This window comes from Felis catus, chromosome C1, assembly GCF_018350175.1.
Source record: "Felis catus isolate Fca126 chromosome C1, F.catus_Fca126_mat1.0, whole genome shotgun sequence".
Lineage (NCBI taxonomy): Eukaryota > Metazoa > Chordata > Mammalia > Carnivora > Felidae > Felis > Felis catus.
In genome coordinates, this window is record NC_058375.1 from 13,362,443 (window position 1) to 13,384,617 (window position 22,175).

Here is a 22,175-nt window from a genome sequence, read left to right on the forward strand (position 1 = left end):
ATTAATAAAAGGGGGGTAATGAACCCTGCTCCTCAGGGTTCTCGTGAGAATTAAAAACAATTCTTTTTAACCTTTATTTATTGTTGAGAGACAGAGCATGAGCAGGGGAGGGGCAGAGAGAGAGGGAGACACAGAATCCGAAGCAGGCTCCAGGCTCTGAGCTGTCAGCACAGAGCCCGATGTGGGGCTCGAACCCACGAACCGCGAGATCATGGCCTGAGCCGAAGTTCGACACTCGACCGACTGAGCCACCCAGGCGCCCCGTGAGAACTTTAAAACACATATAAAAATGACATCTGCCAGTTTTAGAGCACTGCCACGTGCAAGCTCTGTGCACGAACTTTCTATATTCTCTTACTTCTTTCTACAATAATGCTGCGAAGGAGGTACCATTATTCTGCCCACTTTACAGAGGCAGAAACCGAGGCCCTAGGAGGTGAAGTGATTTGTCCAAGGCACACAGCTGGCAAGCAGCAAAGTCGGGGTTTGAACCCAGGCAGTCAGGACCCAGAGGCTTTGGGCTCACCTGCCGTGCCACACCAACGGTAGGCGTGAGATCCCTGACATACAGCAGATGCTCTGTCCACACCCGTTAGTGGGGTAATCATCATTAACTTTCCAAAAAAAGTCTAATGTTTATTTATTTTTGAGAGAGACAGAGACAGAGCATGAGTGGGGGAGGGGCAGGGAGAGAGGGAGACCCAGAATCGGAAACAGACCCCAGGCTCTGAGCAGTCAGCACAGAGCCCGACGCGGGGCTCGAACCCACGAACTGCGAGATCGTGTCGTGAGCGGAGGTCAGATGCTTAACCGACTGAGCCACCCAGGTGCCCCTATCATTGTTAATTTTTAATCCTTTCCTTCCTTGGCTAAAGGACCTTCTGAACTGGGACATTTCCTCCAGGACTATGCCTTGGGGCTTTGGATCAAAACTGCGAAGGGAAAGCCGCTCACCTACCTCTCTGTTGAAGCACATCAAAGCCTGAATCAGAGACAGTCTTGCTGTATTCTGACCCTCTTGCCCTGAAGCAAGTATAGGTTAACGCCCCTCACTGTGCTGGGGACATTTCAGGCTGTGGGGAGACACAGGGAAGGAAGCCGGCGTGGGAAAACAACAGGTGGTCCTGGCATGCGTAGCCTCGCCCTGGCGCCCTGAGCACCTACCGAGGGGACAGCAGGGGCAGCGTGGGGAAGTCGCCATCAAAGAGAACTGGGATCAAATCTGGGCTCTCCATTGGGCCAGCTGTGTGACCTTGGACAGGTGAGCTGACCTCTCTGGGCTGCTTCATCCCCAGTGCAACGCAGCCCGGCACTTAACACGCGCTCCACAAACAATAGCTGTCATAATGTATTACTTTATTTAGGCAAGCCACTGTTTCTGAGCCAATTACAGTCAGTTTGTCTCAAACCCAGCTGCTGTTGTGGCCAAAATCTGGCTGGCTGGATTCAATATGCCCAGGGGTTTGAATTCAAAGGCTTCGGGGGAGGGTTGGTTGAGTTTCACTGCTGGTTATTTGCAAAGTGTCCGGAGGCTCGAACTCAGCCCAAGTGGCTGGGTTCTTCCCGGGAGCAGTCTCTGGACGGAAGGGTGCAGGCTGTGTGCAGGAAAGCCGGCTGGTCCTTGCATACCTGCAGAGCAACCAGGTGAAGAGCGGAATTTTTCAGAACAAGGGTCTGTGGCTGCAGATGAAAAGCAAGCCTGCCTCAGCCACAGAGGCCGCTAGAATAGCACTCAGCCTGTAATGCAGAACGGGCAGGTGGTACTGATGGCCCAGGGCTCTGCTCCAAGCCTGACCCTGCAAAAGAGCCGTCAGTGGCCTACATGCCTACATGCCGTAGAATGTTCCGGTGGGGGTGACTGGGTGTGGAATGCTGCCAGACTCTGTAACCAGTATTGGAATCATCCTCAAGAGGTAGGCAGGGCATCATGGAACGCAGCCAGAGAAGGGCCAATCCTCTGCTCCAAGCAGACCCCAACCCCGCCGGGGTGAGCCCCAACTCCTGGCCATCGGCTGAATGCAAAGATGAAGGCCCAGAACTTGGAGAGGGGACGAAGAGGAGAGCGAGGAGGCCAGAGTGCCTGGGGCTTTATCGTGTGGCTGGGCGAGGGAAGAAGCGGCATAGGTTTTCCTTCCACCTCTGCTGTGTGATCTCAGGTACTCTGTTTGCCCTCTCTGGGCCTTTCCTGCCTCGTCAGAGAAAGTGAGAGAGTTGGCTTCACGATAAGCTGCATCAGATGACAACCAGGTTTTCTCACTGCTGTACCCCCAGCACCTGGCTCAGTGCCCAGCACAGTAGGCCCCCCTGTCAATAATTACTGAATGGAGATGCTCCCCCCACCCCCCACCCCGCCCCATTCCTTCTCCATGTACTTTTCCCAAAAGCAAGCTCTTGATTAGAGAATCGTTCTCTGTCGGTACAGAGTGTTCCTGATGCAGGAAACAGGCACTATGTATCTGCTTTTGAAAAGCATTGATCCAGCCTGTTTGGATCCTAATGAGGCAGAGACGGGGAGAGGAGGCTTGGTTCCTACCTCTCTCTCTGAAACTGCTCTCCCACCGTGGCGGAGCTGACAGCTACAGAAACCCACTACCCAGCCTCAGGCCCCAAAGCCGGGATAGCAAACACCTCCAGGACGGGACAGGTAACAGGACTGAGCGGGGCCAGGCGAGGTCAGGGCGAACTGGGCAGCGTCCTGCCCACCTGTCAGCTCCCATCAATCGCTGCTGAGGAAAACGCAAGCCTAGTACAGCCAGCTCTTACCATTTGTTTAAAGATGAAAGTCTAGGTTTTTTTTTTTTTTTTTCATGTGAAATCACCTGATTTTTAAGTGTTGACCACGAGTTCAACAATTAAAAAGAAAAAATACTGGCTGAGGCAGAACGTTCTGGACGCTGGATTCAGCCAGGCCCCTGAGTCTAATGGGTCTTGAATAGGAACCTATTGAAAGGGAGAAACTCAGCCCTGGCCCCAGGGGACCTGTCAGCCCGATGGCAGAGACCGAGCTCTGGAAATCCCTCAGTTCTGGTGGAAGCCAAAGAGAGAGACAAGCTGGCCAGATGCTTCCAGCATAGATGTATTTCATGTAGACAAAGACCACAGTCGCGAGGAGCCACAGGATGGAGGGGCAGGATGGAGGGGCAGCCTGGATGAGTTTAGGGTAAACTGGGGCAGTATCTCTCCTACTTTCCTGCAGCCCCTTGCAGGAAAGGCCAGATGCGGGTTGATAGGGGAGGTGGTCCCTGTGACCCACCTGGAGCCCATGCGGAAACCCGGAGATCAGGCAGAGCCAGATGACGGGATGGGGGACAGGAAAACCTGGCAGCTGAGCCTGGTAGAGACACAGCCTTGGAAATTCTGAGCCAGAAGGGCTCCTAGGGATCACTTGGCCCCATGGCTCCAATACACAGATGGGAAAACAGAGGTTTAAGGAGGGCAGAAACCTGCCCAAGGCCATGCAGTGAGCTGGCGACACAGAGAGGACAGGAATGGAGTCACAGAAGACCGGGCTAGGGATGACAAGGGGGCCACAGAGAGCACCTATGGGATGGCCACTCAGAATTTACATGGACGAAGAGCCTCCCCCACCCCCTCAGCCCCACTCCCTTCCTGATCTCTGAGCTGGAGCCAGGTGGAAGGCATCATCTCCAGCCACGGCTGCCCTTTGAATTAACCTTTAGACCGTGCGGATTAATAGTTCCATCCATCTCCTACCCAACAGGCTCCAGAGGTCTGGCGGGGTGGGGGGGGTGAGTGTGGTCCTGAAGGAGCCGCCTGCCAGAGCTCGGGCCGGGAGGGAAGCTGTGCTGAGCAGCCCCCATGACCAGCCAGGTTCTCCCGGGCCACTAGTTTCATGAGCATTATGTCCCGGACTTTCACAGATGAGGAAACAGGCACTTGCCCCAGGCCAGTCCCAGGATCCGGCAGCTCTGGGATTCTGCACTTCCAAAAAGGGGAACCCCTGCCTGAAGCCTTTCCATGAGCCCTGCCCAGCGCCCCTGCCTCATCTCCCCTCGCTCCTGCCCCCACGCTGGCCCCCCACCCTCTCCTCACTCAGGGCCTTTGCACCTGCTGTTTCCTCCTTCTGGAACACTCTCCCACCATCTTCCATGCAGCTGGAGACATTCATGCATCTGCAGGAACCGGAAAAGACAATGGGGGCTGGGTCTGGAGGGGTCTCACGTGCCAGCCGAGCTACCTGGACAAGTGGGAGCCAGCCAAGGACCTCTTCCCTCTGCGTTCATGGCATCCAATCCTGTGTCACAGCCTTTAAAAATGTCTTTCATTGAAGTATAAAATGCACACGCCTTAAGGGAACACTGGATAAGCTGCTCACTGAGCCACATCCACGTAAGGTCCACTCATATCCAGGCACGGGTCATTTCCAGCATCCGGGAGGTTCCCACGTGTCCCTTTCCGGTCAACGCTACCTTCCCAAAGAGGTAACACTACTCCGACTTCCGTCGCTGTCAATTACTTTTGCCTTTTCTTGACTTTCAGTGGGATCACAGGGATATGCTGCCTGGGGCGGATCACGTTTTCCAGACAAGGATGCAAAAATCCCTCCCATCCCTCCTGCCCTTCTCGCCAGGTGACTTTGACGCTCCTCCCACAGAGCAGTGGGGGTGTGTGTCCCCTTCCCTGGAATCTGGGCGGACCTTTGTGACAGCCTTGATGAACAGAGTACAATGTAAGTGACGCTGAGTGATTTTACAGTCGATCACAGAGGTTCCATGCACTCACCATGCTTTCTGGGGACACTGGCTCCTGGATCCCAGCGAGACAGAAGCAGCCAGAGGAGAGGCTCGAACACAAAGAATCCAGGGCCTTCCAGCCAGATCCTGAAAGTGGATTCTTGGTCCCCAGCTGAGCCACCTGCTGATGCCCTGCTGAGCACAGACGAGCCACCGCCCCCCTCCGGTCCCCTGCACATCCTGCCTAAGGACCATCTTGTGAGCAAATCAAATGATTATTTTGTTTTATGCCACTCAGCTTATAGTGGTTTGTTATATATGAACAGATAACTGAAACATGGTCCATAAAAAGATTTTAAGCAGAACAGTGGTGTGGAAGTAAGTCCCTCACCCTCGTATATGACGAAAGGCTGAAAACACATACTGGCTTAAGGAAAAGAAGAAAGAAAAAGGATGTATCGGTTCTCGTAACTAATACATTCAAAAGGGGTCTTGTATTGGTTTGCTCAGGCTGCTATAACAAAGTACCCCAGGCTGGGGTTGGGGGGAGCTTAAAACACCAGAAATGTGTTGTTTGGCTCTTCTGGGGACTGGAAGTCCCAGATCAACGTGCTGGTGAGGTCAGCTCCTTCCGAGGCCATGAGGGAGAATCTGGTCCAGGCCCCTCCCCTTGGCTCGCAGAGGGACATTTCCCCGTGTCTTCATGGATCTTCTCTCTGCGTGTCCCTATCTCCCAACGCCCCCTTTTTGTTAAAGATTTTTTTTATTTTTAAGTAATCTCTACACCCAATGTGGGAGTCGAACTCACAACCCCAAGATCAGGAGTCACACAATCTACCACCTGAGCCCCTCGCAATGTGCCTTTTTTATAAAGACCCCACTCATATGGGATTAAGGATACACCCCTACTGTAGGACGACCTCAAGTAATTACATCTGCAACAACCCTGCTTCCAAATGAGGTCAGATTCTGAGGTTCTGGGACTTAGGGCTTCAACTGAGGAACGGGGGAGGGACACATTTGAACCCATGACACCTCTGAGCTGTGTTTGCCCATGTTTGGGTCATCCTCTGGCTCCATGTGGTGGCCTGATGCTCTAGCCTTCAGCTCTGGGTCTTAAGTACCAGCCGGAAAGAGAGTGGCCTCTCTGCACGGACCAGTCCCCTCCCATCTCATTGCCTCCGATTGGGCCCTGGAGCCACACTGAGGCCACTAACCGCAGCCGAGGAAGGCCCTGCTTTCAGTGGCCAGCCCGAGTCCCGTAGTGTTTAGTTATTTATTTTTGAGAAAGAGAGAGAGAGAGAATGAGAGAGACAATGCACACACACACAAGTGGGGGAGGGGCAGAGAGAGAGGGAGAAACAGAATCCGAACTGTCAGCACAGAGCCCGACGCGGGGCTCGAACTCATGGACCCTGAGATCATGACCTGAGCCGAAGTCGGCCACTTAACCGACTGAGCCACCCAGGCGCCCCGAGAAAGGGACGTTTTGAATACATGGCTCTGGCTGCTGAGCACAAAAGAGCAGGAGAACGTCCCCACAGCCAGCGACACGCATGCAGGACCGGGGCCTGCCATCCCCCGTCTCCCGTGTCACATTCCCATTCAAAGAACAGCATGCTCGAAACCCAGCCCTGAAATTATGAGAAAAAATAATATTTAAAAGCACTTATTAAAGATACTCAGAAGGCCCTTCGAATGTCAAACAGCTGTGAGCAAACCCTAATTTGATGATCTACGTGTTAATGAATCCCAGACATGCAGATTAAATTCTCTTTAAATCGCACGTGGTTTTAAAATGCATTTCTCTCCGGCGTGTCTGGTTCGAAACAAGGTTAGCAAAACACCTGTAAGGCAGGTCCGCTGACGTGGGGACAGATCCAGCAGGAGCCGAAAACCGCCCCAGCTCGGGCTTCAGGGAGAGCCTGCAAGCCGGATGGAGGCAAAGACACATGGAGAGACACGTTAGCGCCAGCCTGGGCCAGCGCCAGCCAGGCCATACCGTGAGGGCAGCGTGTCGCGCACGGTTCTTTCGCTTCGCAAATATTTACCGAGGCCTTACAGTGTGCCGGGCGCTGCCCAGAGCACGGGGGGTGCCGTGGCGAAGAGCGAGCCACAGACCCCACCTTCCTAAAACATTCAGGTGAAGGGGACAGGCTGTAAACAGGGAGGCAGGCTGCCAATCAAGGTGATTTCATAATATGGCGGTGGGAGTAAGGGAAGAAACACAGCAATGTGATTTGAGAAGCAGCTTGGGATCAGAGAGACCAGGGAGAGGAGGTCGTCCGAGAAACGGAACGAGACCCGGAAAGGCTGGGGCAACAGCAGGTGCAAAGGGCCTGGGGTCGGAACCAGCCCGATCCATTCAGGAACCGGAGCAGGCCGAGAGGGAGTGGGGGCGCGTGGCAGACGTGCCCAGCGGAAGACCCCGAGGCTAGGGCGTGCCATCTGAACAGCAACACACTGTGCCTTACACGCTCAGTGCCGGGAGATAGAAAGGTGAGGGTCAGAAAGAGAGATCTAACTCAGCCACCGCTGGGAAATCAAAACCACACACACAGCCTGGGAGGTGGCATGGCATGGCAGGGCCGCTGTGGGGCGGGGCATGCTCTGTTTCTCCATCCGGGGCTGGTTATTTCAGTGAGGCCATTACAGGACAAGTCCCCAAGCCCCATGCACAGGATCTGTGCACCTTTCTGTAGGTACATCATTCCTCAATAAGAGAGCCACCGAAATTAAAAGCTTATGTGTGCAGGAAACAGCGATGCGCTTTTTTGCAAAAACACGTACCAATCAACCCACGGCCCTTAATCCATCACAGTGATTGTCTGGGAGGGACGGCGATGAGCGAATTTGTAACAAATCTTCCTGAAGCACCCGGACACTGTTGCGAGTGTCTTAGGTGTATTAACTCACTTATCTTACCTTCCCGACAACCCTACGATCTTGGTGAAGCCCGTGAGCCCACGAGGCCAGCCCTGTGATCCCTCTGGAACTGATGAGTTCACTGAGCTCTAATAATGAGGGAACCAGCGACTGAGTGAGTGAGCGAGCGAGCGAGGGGATAGCAAGCAGACCAGACCCTGGTGACCGAGTAACTCTTGCCACCCCGGCAGAGGCAGGTGCTGGCGGAAGCTTCAAAGGCCAGTGCTGTGTGCTTTCTAGACCCCGCAGGTAGGACCCCCTCCCGGATGCCCCAGCCCACCTCTGGTCAAGGTGGGAGCCGGCCCGTCGCTTGCACAACCTGCACGCGGCCAGGGACAGCCAGCCGCCACCACAGCCTGGTGACAGCATGACAGATCAGGAGCTCAGCGAAGTCCGCCGCGGGAATGACACAGGAAGGGGATGAGGACTCTCCCTGTCTCCCATCTATTTTCATTTCTCTCTGAACCTTGAAAGACAAGGGTTGTGGCAAGTTGCTCCTGCCCGCGGATAGTGACTTGAAGCGTCCTCAGTTTGCTTCTCGATGTCCAGGCCCTGAGTTAGAGACAGAGAGGTGAGCCACTGGACGGTGGTGGGAGAGGCCTGAGGGGGGAGGAGCTATTGCAGGGGTGCAGGAAAGCGGGGAGGGAAGGCACTCCAGGCCACCCGTGTGTGGGCTCCCTTAAACATAAAATAGGCGGAGCCTCCCTGCACGCACACCACTGGGATTTGGGGAGAACTGGCTACAGATAATGTCTGGCCCACCACCCAATCTGATACCCCGAGATGGAGTTGCTCCTGGTGGGTCCTCACGGGACCTCAGCACTGTCACTCCCTGGCCTCCTGAAGTCACCAGGGTCCCCACTGCGTCAAGGGCAGACTCTCCACATTTTGGGATAAGTCCGGGCCAGAGCTAAATCCCAGCACGTCCATGCTCCGGCTGCATGATTGGACAGGTCATTTCTCCCCTCTGGGCCTCAGTTTCCTCCTCTGTGCAATGGGGACAGGAGTGCCCCATTGCTGGGCATCTCTGGTGGGGGGCTGATGGCACACCCCGCAATCCACGGTTACCTTCCTGAGAGATTGGATGCCTTGTTAATTGCCTATCTCCCCCCAGCACGTAAGCCCTGTGAGTGCAGGGCCAGGAGCCGACGAGGACCCACACCCGCCTTGAGGAGGAAGCTCAAGAAACATCTGCCGAATGAGGGGGTCCCTCCGCAAAGGATGTAGAGGTTCTTTCCATTTGCTGCCAAGGCCACGGAAGCTCAGAGGAAGAGCATTTGAACCCAGGATTGGGCTGCAAGGATGCAAATGACATGCAAATGACAATGCAAATATCCCTGGGGCTGGCTGACACATTGCCCTGGCCTCTGGGGGAACTCTGCGGCCCAGGGGCCCCTCAGGAGACAGCAGGGTGGGGGGTGAAGGTGGGAGACCCCTACAGGCCGGGTGATGACCCTGGCCCTGACCCAACTCGGCTCCTGTGGGCTGAGGTCTCTGGGGTGGTGCTCACTGTCCAGCCGGCTCAGTGCCCCCCCCCCGCCCCTCACATTCTGCAGAGAAACCAAAGCGCACAGTTGAGGACAGATGGGGGGGTGGGGGCAGAGCCGGCCTGAGGGCCCCTGAGATGAAGTGCATCAGAGTTTTCACACTGGCACTGGGCCTTACGCACAGCATCCCATTCGGTCCTTACACAACCTGAAGCAAGGGAGGTTTGTGTGCCCATTTTACAGATGAGACAACAGAGGCTCAGTGAGGTTAAAGAACTTGCTTGAGGGGCGCCTGGGTGGCGCAGTCGGTTGGGTATCTGACTTCAGCTCAGGTCACGATCTCGCGGTGCGTGAGTTCGAGCCCCGCGTCGGGCTCTGGGCTGACGGCTCGGAGCCTGGAGCCTGCTTCGGATTCTGTGTCTCCTTCTCTCTCTGCCCCTCCCCTGCTCGTGCTCTGTCTGTCTGTCTCTCTCTCTCAAAAATAAACGTTAAAAAAAAAATTGAAAAGAAAAAGAACTTGCTTGAGCAAAGAACTAGTAAGTGACCAGGACAGACAGGAGCATCTGCCACCAGCACTGCCCACCCAACCCCAGCCGGCTCTGCCCGCTCATCGCTTCCTCTCCCTCCCTCCCCTGCTCACGCCCGTGTGGTCCCTTGTGCTCCAAGCCCTCGCCATCTTCCAGCCTCGTGCAAGCCCTCCCCCTCCAGGGAGCCCTCCTTCAGTCTCCCTCCTTGGGAGGAAGCCCTGCAGCAGGGAGAGGCTGGGCCCACAAACCCTTGATTCCGCTTCCTCTAGACCACCTATGCCCTGTGTCCAGCCCTTGTCAGACTCTGAGGCCCCAGGCTGCGGGACCCGGTGGTTCATGCACCTTCCGGTCCCCGGGAAATGGTACAATGACTAAGCTTGCGGGCCTGGTTCCAATCCTGCCTCTGCCACCTAGTGAAAGCGTGACCCTCAGCGATTTGCCTAGTTTTCTGGGCCTCAGTCCACCCACCTGCAAATGGGACAAGAAAGGATCTGTGGGTGGGGGAGGGGCTGGGAGGAGAAGGACTTAGGACTGAGAGCAACATACGTCCCCGCCTGGTACGGATGTGAGCGAAGGTGGCCATTTTCAGCCCCCAGTGAGGTCCACACTGTGCCCTGGGGGACAGAGAGAACCCACCCTGTACTCGTAGGACACTCCCTCGTACAACAGAACACCAGGCCGTGTGGCAAGCGTCACCAGGGACGGAAGTGCAGGGCCTCAAACCCACCCTGAGCGCCAGAACAGGGTCCCAGACTGATGAAGCAGGGTCCCATCTCCCTGCTCACTTCCCACCTCAGTTTCCTTCCTGGAAAAGAATCTTTCCTGAGGAGCTGGAGTCCGAGTGGGGGGAGGGCCTGACATTCTTGGCTCGGCCCCTCCCTGCTGGCCTGCCCTCCCCTGTCTGCAGAAGGCCTGGGGTCTCTGCAGGGAGTGGGGGGGGGGGGTCTTGTTGGCCACAGGAAGGAGAGAAGGGAGAGGCCTCTGCTGAAATTTGGGGCCTCTATCCTATCAGGGGGCACATGGGACCTCCCAAGCATGGATGGCTGCGGAGGGCTTCAGCTTTAAAGGGACAGGGCTGCCGGGGGCCTGAGGGGGCTTGTTCGGCCTTAGAAGCAGCGGTCAGCACCCTGCCTTCTCTCAGCAGCCTCTGAGACCAACACAGGTCAGAAACGAATCAACCCATCACCCCCCAGCACCAATGGGGAAACTGAGCACTGGGAGGCCTGGGGAGGGGCAACTCACCTCGGGGACACCGAGGACACCCCATAATAGCGGGGAGCAGCATCCAGCTCTGCAAAAATGCTGGGAGTGCACGTCTGGCTAACACAGGGCCGGCCCTGCGGGACGGGTGCTCGGAGCCTGGAGACCCAGCTGAGCCCAGGCCTTTGGCTCTGCTGCCCCCTGGTGGTCTCTGACTTGCATCTCCAGCTCAGGTCCCGGACAGGGCTGTGGCTGGTCCTGAGGGGCCTAGGGAACAACCAGAAAGGGGGGCGGGGGAGGGGGAGGGGGAGGAGAATGAGGGGCCCGGAAAGGCGAAGACGGTGAGAGGGAGGTGACCAGAGGGGTGACAGGGGGAGACAGTGGCTTGGCTTTCTCCCTTTGTCCTGCCCCCTCCAGCCAGAAAGATTCTGGCCAAGCCAGTCAGCGTGGGGGGGTCAGGAGAACATAGGACTCCAGTCCCGGCTGGGTGGGCTGTAAATGGCAGAACATCTTTGGCACTCCCGCTACCCAGAAGTGCGGTCCGTTTCTTTGCCCTTAACTAGCTATCCCGGGCTTGCTCTGACCAATAAACTGCAGCGAGGGCAGTACGAGGTCCGCAGCTTTGCCCGTCTTTCCTAGAACACTCCTGGGAACACAGCTGCCGTGGTACCTGGCAAAGAGGCCACGTGGGAGGAAAGCGAGGCATTCCAGCAGACAGCCGAGCCGAGTCCCGAGCCAAAATCCGACACCGACGGCTGCCGCGAGTACACCGTCCCGGCCACGCCCACCCCAGCACACAGGTGCCACATGACTACAGCGCTGGCCAACCCCACGTGGGGCAGAAGCACCCATCTGAGCCCAATCAACCCACGATCGCGAGAGGTAACGAATGACGGCGGGTGTCTGAAACCACCGTATTTTGTTACCTTGTTACGCGGAAATAGATGCCCAAGACAGAGCTTCACCCTTGGCCGCCGTGTGAGCTTGGTCTTGTCACTTGGCCCCTCATAGCTTCGGTTTCTGCACGGAGTAGCAACGCCCAGAACAGGGTGGGATTACACGGATGGCGAGTGCAAAGCACTGAGTACCCAGAACCCGTTCATAAGTGACAGGTACTGAGCGCTTCCCATGGGCCAGTCCGCATGCTCGCTCTTGGTGCACATCATCTTATTAAACCCCATGGCAGCCATCTGAAGTACTCAATTTTACAGATGAGGAGGCAGGCTTTCCAAATAAATGCTCCCAATTCACAATAAGGAAATTAAGGCGTGGAGAGATAAGTAACTTGTCCAGAGTCTTCATTTGGTGAACGGACCCAGGATTCAAACCCACATAGCAAGCACAAAATAAAAGAACCATCATCACCACCAGCATCAACTCCATCATCATCCCCGTCACGATTATCATCATCACCATCATCTCCCTCATCACCATCATCATCACCATCATCATTATCATCACCATCACCATCATCATCATGATCATCATCATCATCTTCATCATGTCCTTCACTGTCACCATCATCACCATCTCCATCATCTTCATCATCTTCATCATCATCTCCATCATCATCTCCATCATCATCATCTTCATCATCTCCATCATCATCTTCATCATCTCCATCATCATCATTTCCATTATCATCATCATCACCACCATCATCATCACCATCATCACCACCATCTCCATCACCATCATCGCCATCATCTCCATCATCTCCATCACCATCATCTCCATCACCGTCATCACCATCATCACCATCACCATCACCATCCTCCTCACCATCATAATCACCATCGGCATTTTTATCATCATCCCCATCATTACTGTCATCATCTCCATCATCATCACCACCGTCATCACCCTCTTCCTTTTACCATCATAATCACCATCAGCATCTTCACCATTATCTCCATCATTATCATCGTCAGCATCACCAGCCTCACCCTCACCAGCGGCATCATCATCATTGCTATCAGCAGCAGTATTATGCTGTGTGTCCACAGGAAACTGGCAGGACCTCTCACAGCCGAGAAAAGCCGTGCCTTCTGAAGTGGGCTGGGCGTCCAACGGAGGGGACGGGGTGCACGGAGCTATCCTCCCCCTCGCCCTATCTCCCTTCACGAGGGCCAGCACAGATGTGTGAGTCTTTGTCCAACACACACTTCACTTCTCGGCAAAGGTCCCTGAACAGCTGGGGACAGAAGCCAGGTTTCTGTCTCCTGGGCTTCCTCTCCCACCTCTGAGCTACCCAGAGCCCATGGGCCTCCGAAAGGTGCCTCTGGCCCCTTGGCCTCACCTGTCTCCCTGATGGGTCCTGGACAAAAAGAAGGCACATGTGACCACCCCACATTCCCCAATTATTGGTCCTTCACACATATTTCAGGAACCCCCCCCCCCGCCCCGGGGCCATGTACTGTGCTGATTCCCACACTTATACAAACAGGTAGGTGAGAACAACCTTAAGAATCAGACGAGCCCAGACCAGAGCAGACCCCTCTAATTGCCAGGCATGTGACTAGGGGCAAATCACCTAGCCCTTCTGGGCCCCATGTAGCAGTTGTATCCCCAAGTGTATCCGGCCCCTTCCAAGGCACTTCCTCTGCACCCCTGGGCACCAGCATCCACGGCTGAGTCTGGTGCGGACTGAACAGGGGGGCTGGTCCCAGGACGCTGTGAACTCAGGCGGCCTGCCCTCCAGCTCCACCGCGGATAGGCTGGGGATGACGCCCTCAGCCGCAGAAGCTCCCAGACTCTCAGGACCTTGCTTTCCCGTTTCCAGCTCTGAGGCTGCTTCCAGGCTACAGAGAAGGGATGGCCTGTCATTCAGGGATCACTGGGAAATGGACCTGTCTTTTGATCACTGGGAAGTAGCTTTTGTTCGTCATTGTCGCCTTTGTCTGACGGCCACGTGCACAGGCCATTTAAATGACATAGGCACCTGTCATCATGAGCACACAACTTCAGAGAATCGGGCTCCACGGCTTCACTCAAAAATTGTCTCGTTTCTCGAGATTCAAATTGACAGCTGCTACCACTATGTCTCAGGCACAACACTGAGGACTTTCCATTTGTGCATTCAGTGTTTATTGAGCACCTACTATGTGCAGAGCGCTTTGCTGAACACTTGGGAGAGACCAATGACAAAAACAAAGATCCCTGCCCCTTGTGGAGCTGATTTTCAAAGAAGAAAATTAAAATAATAAGAATATATTAGTAAATAATAAAATAATAATGATACATAAGTAAATTATATAGTAGGTGATAAGTGCTATGGAAAAAGAAAAACCAAATGGGGAAACGGGATAGAGGTTGTTCAGAAAATTTCCATGTTTTTAAAGTTTATTTATTTATTTTGAGAGAGTGCGCCAGCAGGGGAGGGGCAGAAAGAGAGGGAGGGAGAGAGAGCGAGAGCGAGAGCAAGAGAGAGAGAGAGAGAGAGAGAGAGAGAGAATCCCAAGCAGGCCGCATGCTGTCAGCACAGAGCCCGATGCAGGGTTTGAACTCATGAACCCATGAGATCATGACCTGAGCAGAAACCAAGAGTCAACGTTTAGCTGACTGAGCCACCCAGACGCCCCAAGAATTTCCATTTTTAATAAAGTGGTCAGGATGGGCCTTACTGAAAGGTACCATTTAGCAAAGACTTAGAGGAGGTGAGGGGATGAGCAAAGCAGGTATATGGAGAAGGTATGGCCCGTGCAAAAGTCCTGAGGCAGGAAGGAGCTGCCATGTTCCCGAACAGCAAAAAAGCTGGAGTGCCTAGAACAGGAAGTAGGGAGACAGGGCCTTGTATGGACTTTGGCTCTATGCTGGGCCACTGCAAGGTTTTGAGCGGAGCTGTACCAGGATGTGACTTTTTTTTTTTTTTATTTTTTTTTCAACGCTTTTTAATTTATTTTTGGGACAGAGAGAGACAGAGCATGAACGGGGGAGGGGCAGAGAGAGAGGGAGACACGGAATCGGAAACAGGCTCCAGGCTCCGAGCCATCAGCCCAGAGCCCGACGCGGGGCTTGAACTCACGGACCGCGAGATCGTGACCTGGCTGAAGTTGGACGCTTAACCGACTGCGCCACCCAGGCGCCCCAATGACTCACATTTCTAAAAGCTCCTTGTGGCTGCTGCGTGGAGAGATTTGCAGGGTGAAAGCAGGGAATGCAGGCAGCAAGACGATGGTGGCAGAGAACAGGGTGGTCTCAGTGGAGATGAGGAGAAGTCGTCAGAAGCTGCGGATGTTTGGAAAGTAGGGCACTGACCCGACTCCCTGGCAGGTTGGGTATTGCTCTATTTCAGCTTCGCTGCCCCTCTGAAAGGTGGGCACGATCACTCCCACTTTAGAGTTGACTCCACTGAGGCTGAAAACAAGTTCTCTCGCTCCCCACTCATTCAGGGACGTGGCAGCCCAGTGTAGGTCTGCGGTCAGCGGCGCTGCTGGTGTCCAGACACCAGGAGAGATGAGCACGGGGCCTCGGGCAGAGGGTAGTTAGGGGGGCCGACACCTGGCCGCCCAGCGCCCCATAAAGCGAGCTGGAGCATGAATTGATGGCCCATTAATGGCCCAGAGCTCTGAGCAGCCATGTCCTCAGCAGTTTATAAACTCATAAAGACGCCGTGGTCACGGCCACTCATCCCTGCCTCCTTGAGCTGAGAATGAATGGCTTTCCCGCGGAAGAGGCAACAGGCCGCCGGGGGCGTGGCGAGCTGGGGCGGGACTGGACTCCTGTGACTCCGCCCCCTTCCCCTCTGCCCCTGCCCCCAGGGGGCGGCCCGCGGCCACGCCCCCACGGCCCTTCCCCGCCTCCTGGCTCCACCTACCCTTCCTCACTCCCCAAGGAAGCCCCAGAGGAGGGGGCGGGGAGGACCCGGAGAGGAAGTTTACAGGTGTCAGCGCCCCCCCCCCCCGCCCCGTGATCACCACAGCATCACAGGTTAATATCACAGCCTCCACGTGACCCTGACAGATGGACAAAGTAAAGATCAGAGCACTGAAGGGCCTCCCCCAAGGCACCCAAGTCAGTGTCCCCACCTCTGCCCTGGGAGCTACACGTGGTCCCCAGTCCCGGCTGCGCCCACGGATAAACAGCATCACGTGGCTCCGCCGTGTGTGCGCCAGCGCGCGCCGCCCGGATGTCATCCTGCCCTGACCCTGGCACGCGCGTTACAGGGACTCACTGCAGGTGGGACCGCAGCCCAGATGGCACCGCGCCACCTGCCGTCCCTTCAGCATCACCCTCCATACATGGTGCCAAGCAGGGGTGCCTCGTGCACCCGAGGCCGTCGGTCCCGAGCTCCTATCCGATCCATTTCATCTGCCCATTTTACGTGTGCTGTATGCTTTCCCCTGACTTACGGGTGAGGAAACCGAGGCACAGAAAGGTTGGGTAACTTGCCCTACGTCACACAGCAGGTAAGTGGCGGAGTCAGACTTTGAACTCCTGTTTTTTAACCACAGCCCTTTCTGCTCAGAGTCCTTACCGGGTCAGGGCTGCTCAGCTCCCAACGCCCCCAAGCTTGCTTGTCCCCAAGCACGGGACTCTCACCCCCCGCCCCTGTGGAGGGGCAATAGGGAGTGCCTGCAATGCTGGAGAAAAGGCGGCTGGGGCAGTCCCCACCCTTACCCCCAGGGTCGGGTAAGGCTCTGCTTCCTCCCCAGGTGACCCAAGCAGAGCAGTGAGTCCCCCTCCCCTGGAGTGACTTCCTGAGCCGCTCCGCCATCCAGGGCCCAAGAGGGCAAGATTCAGCCCACACCTGCCACAGGTGGGGTCTTAGCGCCACCTCGTGTCCTTTCGCAGCCCTGAAGTGGCCACACGAGCAGGGCTGGGCTTTTAAACCGACTCCGTTCCTTCCGCGCCCCCTTGGGTTTTTGCTACATCTGCCTACCACCCCAACTAGTATTTACTCCACGTACTGTTCCTAACATCAACTCGCCGTCTCACTGAGATTCAGTCTTGGCAATAACTCCTGTGAAATCCCAGGTCTGGTGTGCCACCGTGTTTTCTCATAATACACTTTAAAATAAATATTAAATACACAATTTCAAAAACTCGTGTGCCTTGTAACATTGCCTCCCCACTTGCATTTTAGGCAACACTGCTCATTCAAGAGCTGACCCTCTCCTTCCCTCCATCAGTCGATGAGAATGGTCCTGCCACCCGTGGGCCAACCGAGTTATTAAATTATAACACGGGCTTGCTATGAGGAAGTAGAACACACTAGAGATACTAGCCAGCCCACAATAAGAGGACCTGACCTGGTTGGGGAAGTCAGGGAGGGCTTCCTGGAGGAGGTGGTGATTGAGCTGAGCTCTGAAGGAAGAGCAAAAGTTAACTAGGGGAAGAGGGAAGGAAAGAGGGTTCTGGGCAGAATGACCAGCATTTGCAAGATCCCTGACCTTTCCCATGAGCCCTGAGTCTGCACCTTGGAACTTGAACTTGGCTCGCTGCTCATGGCCTGAGTGGGAATTCTGCCTGTCTAGACTCCTTCCTTTGCCTTCCTTGCCTCCAGCTCAGGCCTCTCTTTCACCCACATCCCCTGCACTTCCAGGGCATTTCGTGTATCTGGTTTTCTTCCTCGTAACCCTGCAGTTCTGTTCTCAGGACCCCCATCTCCAAATCAGGGAAATAATTTCAGAGATGTCAAGTTGCTGTCCCAAAGTCACGTGGCTTGGCAAAGCCAGGATTTGCACCTGGACCCAGAGGCTGTGCGCTCTTTCTACATCAGGCTGCCCCTCAACAGTCTCCTGTCCCTCACCCCTCCAATCAGGAGACCTGACTTGCTCAGTATGGGCAGGTGACGGCTCCTCTCTGAACCTCGGTCTCCTCATCTGTGAAATAAGAATTGCATACGATGATAGTAATTACCACGTATTACTCCTCACCATCAGCTCTAAAATCACCGCTCGTGTTATTCCCATGTTATAGATGAGGAAACAGGCTCAGAGAGGTTTAGTGACTTGTCCAAAGTCACACAGCAGAACATCATGGCACTATCTCTGAGATCCTTTCCCATAATAATGTCCTCAGCCTGACTTCCCAAGGAATCCCGGCTCGTCCCCGGAATGTCAACCCACATCTGGCCCCTAATCCAGTGCTGCCTCCCTGCTGTCTGTGGGCAGGTCGTTTCTCTCTCCACAGAGGCAGAGGCCCGGGATGCTGCCTGCCCCCACGCCGCCAGGTCCACGGTGAGCCAAGTAGGGGTCCTGGGGTTTTGGAGAAGGCCATCGCCGCTTCCCGGGCCACCCATGCAGCCTCCCTCCAGGCCTGCCTCCCAGAGACGCATTGACCCACTTAGAGACTCTGCGGACAGTGTTTGCTCTTTCTGAGAGATCTCATTCTTCTGACCTCCAGTCAATACAGGGTTTGTTCCTGGCATCAGAAAACATTTAATTGCTGCCTCCATGGCCTTCTGTCAAAGCTGCATTCACCCCCAGGCTTGACCTGGGCCCCTTCGGGAGCCCCGAGACACCTGGGCCGAGCTTCTTTGGCCGACGGCAGAGCCAAAACAGGAGGGCAGCTCCAGCAGCAGTCTCCTCTGGGCCCCGAGGGCATGGACACAGCACAGGCTCTGAGAAATGCCATCAGGAAGAGAGTATGTGAAGCCTTCGGCCAACACACTGGGAACTGGCCAAGGCCAAGTATGCTGGCATGGCCTCTCTCCTATGAGAGCCCCCAGCCTGACAGAAAGGAGCAAGCCTCTGCCTTCAGGGAGCCCTTATTCGATGCTTCCGCATTTGCTAGCCTCAGCCTCGAAAGAGGCAAGACACCAGGATGAAAATGGCCTTAAGACAAAGCTACAGATAGACAAAGTCAGAAAAATGCCTGAGAAATGGAGTCTGGGCCACGTGAGCTCAGGGTTGGAACAAGGGTTTCGGGTTAATCAGGGCTGGCTCCATGGGGGAGGCGAACATCACACTGTATTTTGAAAAAGGGAAGCTATGGATTGGCCAGAAGTATAAGGGGGGGAGCATCTTGAGGAGGAACACCCTTATAAAAGCTCAAGCTTGGGATGAACTAGACCCCATGCAAAGGCGGGGGCTGAGTGGATGGGGGTCAATCTTAGAATGCCACGGAAGAGCTGAGTCTTACTGAGCACTTACTACGTGCCAGCTCTTTTCTAAGGGCTCCATGTGTTTCATTTCACATGGGCCTCGCAGCAACCCTGTGAGCCAGGTGCTACTGTGTCATCACCCCCCTGTTTAGATGAAAACACGCACGCACAGAGAGGTTAGGTAATTTGCCCAAGGTCGCAGCTGGTAAGTGGTGAAGCTAGGAAGATTCCAAGGAATGACTCAATGTGGCCTAGCCGTAGGTACAAGTGCCACCTAAGGCCCAGAGAGGCACAGCAAAATGTTCAGTGTCACATAGACAGAGTGTCTGAGAGGTAGAGACAGAATGTGAGCAAAAGTTAAAGCTTCCTGGGACACAAGACTAGAAAGAAAGAACAGGAACATGGAAATCAACCCGAGCTCTGCCCGGATTGGTCCACGGAGCAGGTGGAGGTGGGGTGGGTTGGCAAGAGCGATGTGGAAGGCTCGTGGCCAGGAGGGAGGCAGGTGACAGCCTTGATGTGGAAGGCTTAGACCTGCGGCAGCCATCTGTCTGAGGTCAAAAATAGCATAGGATTAAATTTTCAACACAGGCCAAAAGATGGAAACAGACACTTCACCAAAGAAGATATTCAGATGGCAAATAAACCCATGGAAAGATGCTCAACCTCTGGAGTCATTTGAGAAACACCAACAATAACCACTGGAGAGATGCCACCAGGCACCTATTCAAATGAGGACAATTAAAAAGACTGAGCACACCCAAGGAGGTGGCTGGGGACACCTGGGTGGCTTAGTCAGTCAAGCATCCGACTTTGGCTCAGGTCATGATCTGACGGTTCTTGAGTTTGAGCCCCGCATTGGGCTCTGTGCTGACAGCTCAGAGCCTGCTTCAGATCCTCTGTCCTGCTCCCCTGCTTGCTCTCTCTCTCTCTCTCAAAAATAAATAAGCATTAAAAAAAAAAAAAAAAGGACAGAGCATACCCAGTGCTGGGGAGGGGGGGAGCACTTGGCCCCCTCATGCACTGTTGGTGGGAGTTGGACCTGACCCTTCACAAAGGTTTGTCAGTTTCTTTAAATTTACACCTACTATACGATCCAGCCCTTCCATTCCTAGATATTTACCCAAGAGACGAAAGCCGATGTCCACACAAACACTTGTGTGTGCATGTGCGCAGAAGCTTTATTTAATTAGCCCCAAACTGGAAACAACCCAAATGCCCATCACCAGGTGAACGGAAGGCAGAAATCGTAGTACATCCATCAAACAGCAGCAAAGAGTAGTCAGCAACAAAAAGGAACAAATCATTAATATACATGAGAACACGTATTTCAAAATAATTATGCTACAGAAGGAAGCTAGACAAAATGAGCACATACCATATGATCCCATTTACATAAAATTCTAGAAAACGCAAACCCGTCTATAGTGACAGAAAGCAGATCAGTGGTTGCCTGGGGGACAACTGGGGGAGGAGGGGTGACAAGGGGGCACAGGGAAACTGTTAGGGGTGACGGATGTGACTTGGGGGATGGTTTCAACAATGCACACGTGTCTCAGAACTTATCGAATGGCCCCCTTTATTTTTTTTATATATATTTTTTAAATGTTTATTTATTATTGAGAGACAGAGAGAGACAGAGCATGAGCAGGGGAGGGGCAGAGAGAAGAGGAGACACAGAATCTGAAGCAGGCTCCAGGCTCTGAGCTGTCAGCACAGAGCCGGATGCGGGGCTTGAACTCACGAATAGTGAGATCATGACCTGAGCCAAAGTCAGACGCTTAACTGACTGAGCCACCCAGGTGCCCCACGAATGGCCCCCTTTAAATATGTGCAGCATATTGTGTATCCGTTGTAGCCCAATAAAACACTTTAAAAAAATAGTCTGGGACCAAGCAGCCCAGAGGTACAGAGAGATGTCCCTGAACCAGAGAAGTCTGAGGGGGGGGCACCTATAGACCCTCAGGGACTCGCCAAACCCCATATGACCCCAACCTCCACCGCAAAGCCTGGGATTTCGGAGGGGGGCTTATAGGCTCACACTCTGCGTGAACAAGAGGGCATCTTTTTCCCAGCATCCCTAGCCCAGGTGAATGTGTTACCGTCCTCCAGTGGGTGGCTATTACCTAAACAGGTGCACGTAGGAGATGTCCACATCCCACAGGAACTAAAACAAGGGCAATGTTCTGGGGATCCAGGCAGGGAAAGGAGATGGAGAGAGGCAAGAGAGGGGAGAGGGAGGAAGGGAGCAGCCAGAACTGACCACACAGCCAGATCTCTGGTTAATCCAAGAAGGATCCTTGGAACTGACCGAGGTTGACAATTTGTGGGAAGACAGGAGCTGAGCCAGACAGAAACCGCTCTCAGGGTTTGGATTTTTCAACGTGTCAGAGAGGATGCGTTTGAGAACAGAGACTAGTGTATGAAGCACAATGTGCATCCTTGGGCAGTTTTATTGAAGATTTCATTTCATTTTTAATTTTTGAATCGCTGATACATTCGCATGTGTCAAAAACCAAAAGACGGGGAGGGAACCAAGATGGCGGAACAACATAGAAGTTTTTTGTGTGTCTCCTGTCCATGAAATGCAGCCAGACCAACACTAAACCAACCTACACACCTAGAAAACTGACTGGAGGATTAACACAACAATCTGCACAACCTGAACCACAGAACTCAGCAGGTACACGGCACGGAGAAGTGAACTTGGGGAGCGAAAAGCCACGGTGCGCAGGGAGGTGCTTTTGCGAGGGGAGAGAGGACGGAGTCAAGGGTCGGGGGGAGAATACGGGAAAAGCACCCCTCCCCAAAAGCAGCTGGAGAGAAAGTGGAAAATTGGAAACAGCCGCAGGGACTGAACTAAAAAGGGAGAAAGGAGAGGGTTTAAATTCCATTAAGACTGTAATAAACAGGGGGAGCGCAAAGGCTGCAACTCCCCAGCTCCATACCTGGCGGTGGGTGCTCTGGCGGGAAGGGCGAATCCCCAGGAGCAGAGCGGGGTCCGGGAGGTTCTCGGGCCACCCGGGGAGAAGCGGTTCCACGGCCGGGAGGGCGTTCGGTAGAGGCTGTGAGGCCACCTGGGCCCAGCAGACCCCAGAGATCGGCCCCGATCGCTGGTGCTGGAACAAGGTTGTTAAGGGTGAAGCCTGGTGCCAGATGCGTGTTGCGATTTTCCATAATCCCTGAAAGGCTGCTGCTGCGCTAGCTCGCGAACTTTTTCTGGGGCGGCTGGCACCCGGCCGCGGTCTCTGGGCTCCGGCAGCAGCACGGTTTGGCGAACTTTCTTGGGTGCGGC

The 22,175-nt window shown here is 54.5% G+C and overlaps 2 long non-coding RNA genes across 2 annotated transcripts; one reads left to right on the top strand and one right to left on the bottom strand.

Annotated features, from left to right (window-relative positions):
- Positions 1–873: 873 nt before the first annotated feature.
- Positions 874–5,057, top strand: LOC109502121. The gene is made up of 2 exons (XR_002160512.3): positions 874–1,261; positions 4,501–5,057. It is a non-coding gene; the product is annotated as an uncharacterized LOC109502121 (long non-coding RNA).
- Positions 1,338–21,889, bottom strand: LOC123379492. The gene is made up of 2 exons (XR_006583957.1): positions 21,829–21,889; positions 1,338–1,629 (listed from the first exon to the last, which is right to left on the bottom strand). It is a non-coding gene; the product is annotated as an uncharacterized LOC123379492 (long non-coding RNA).
- Between the last annotated feature and the right edge of the window lie 286 nt (positions 21,890–22,175).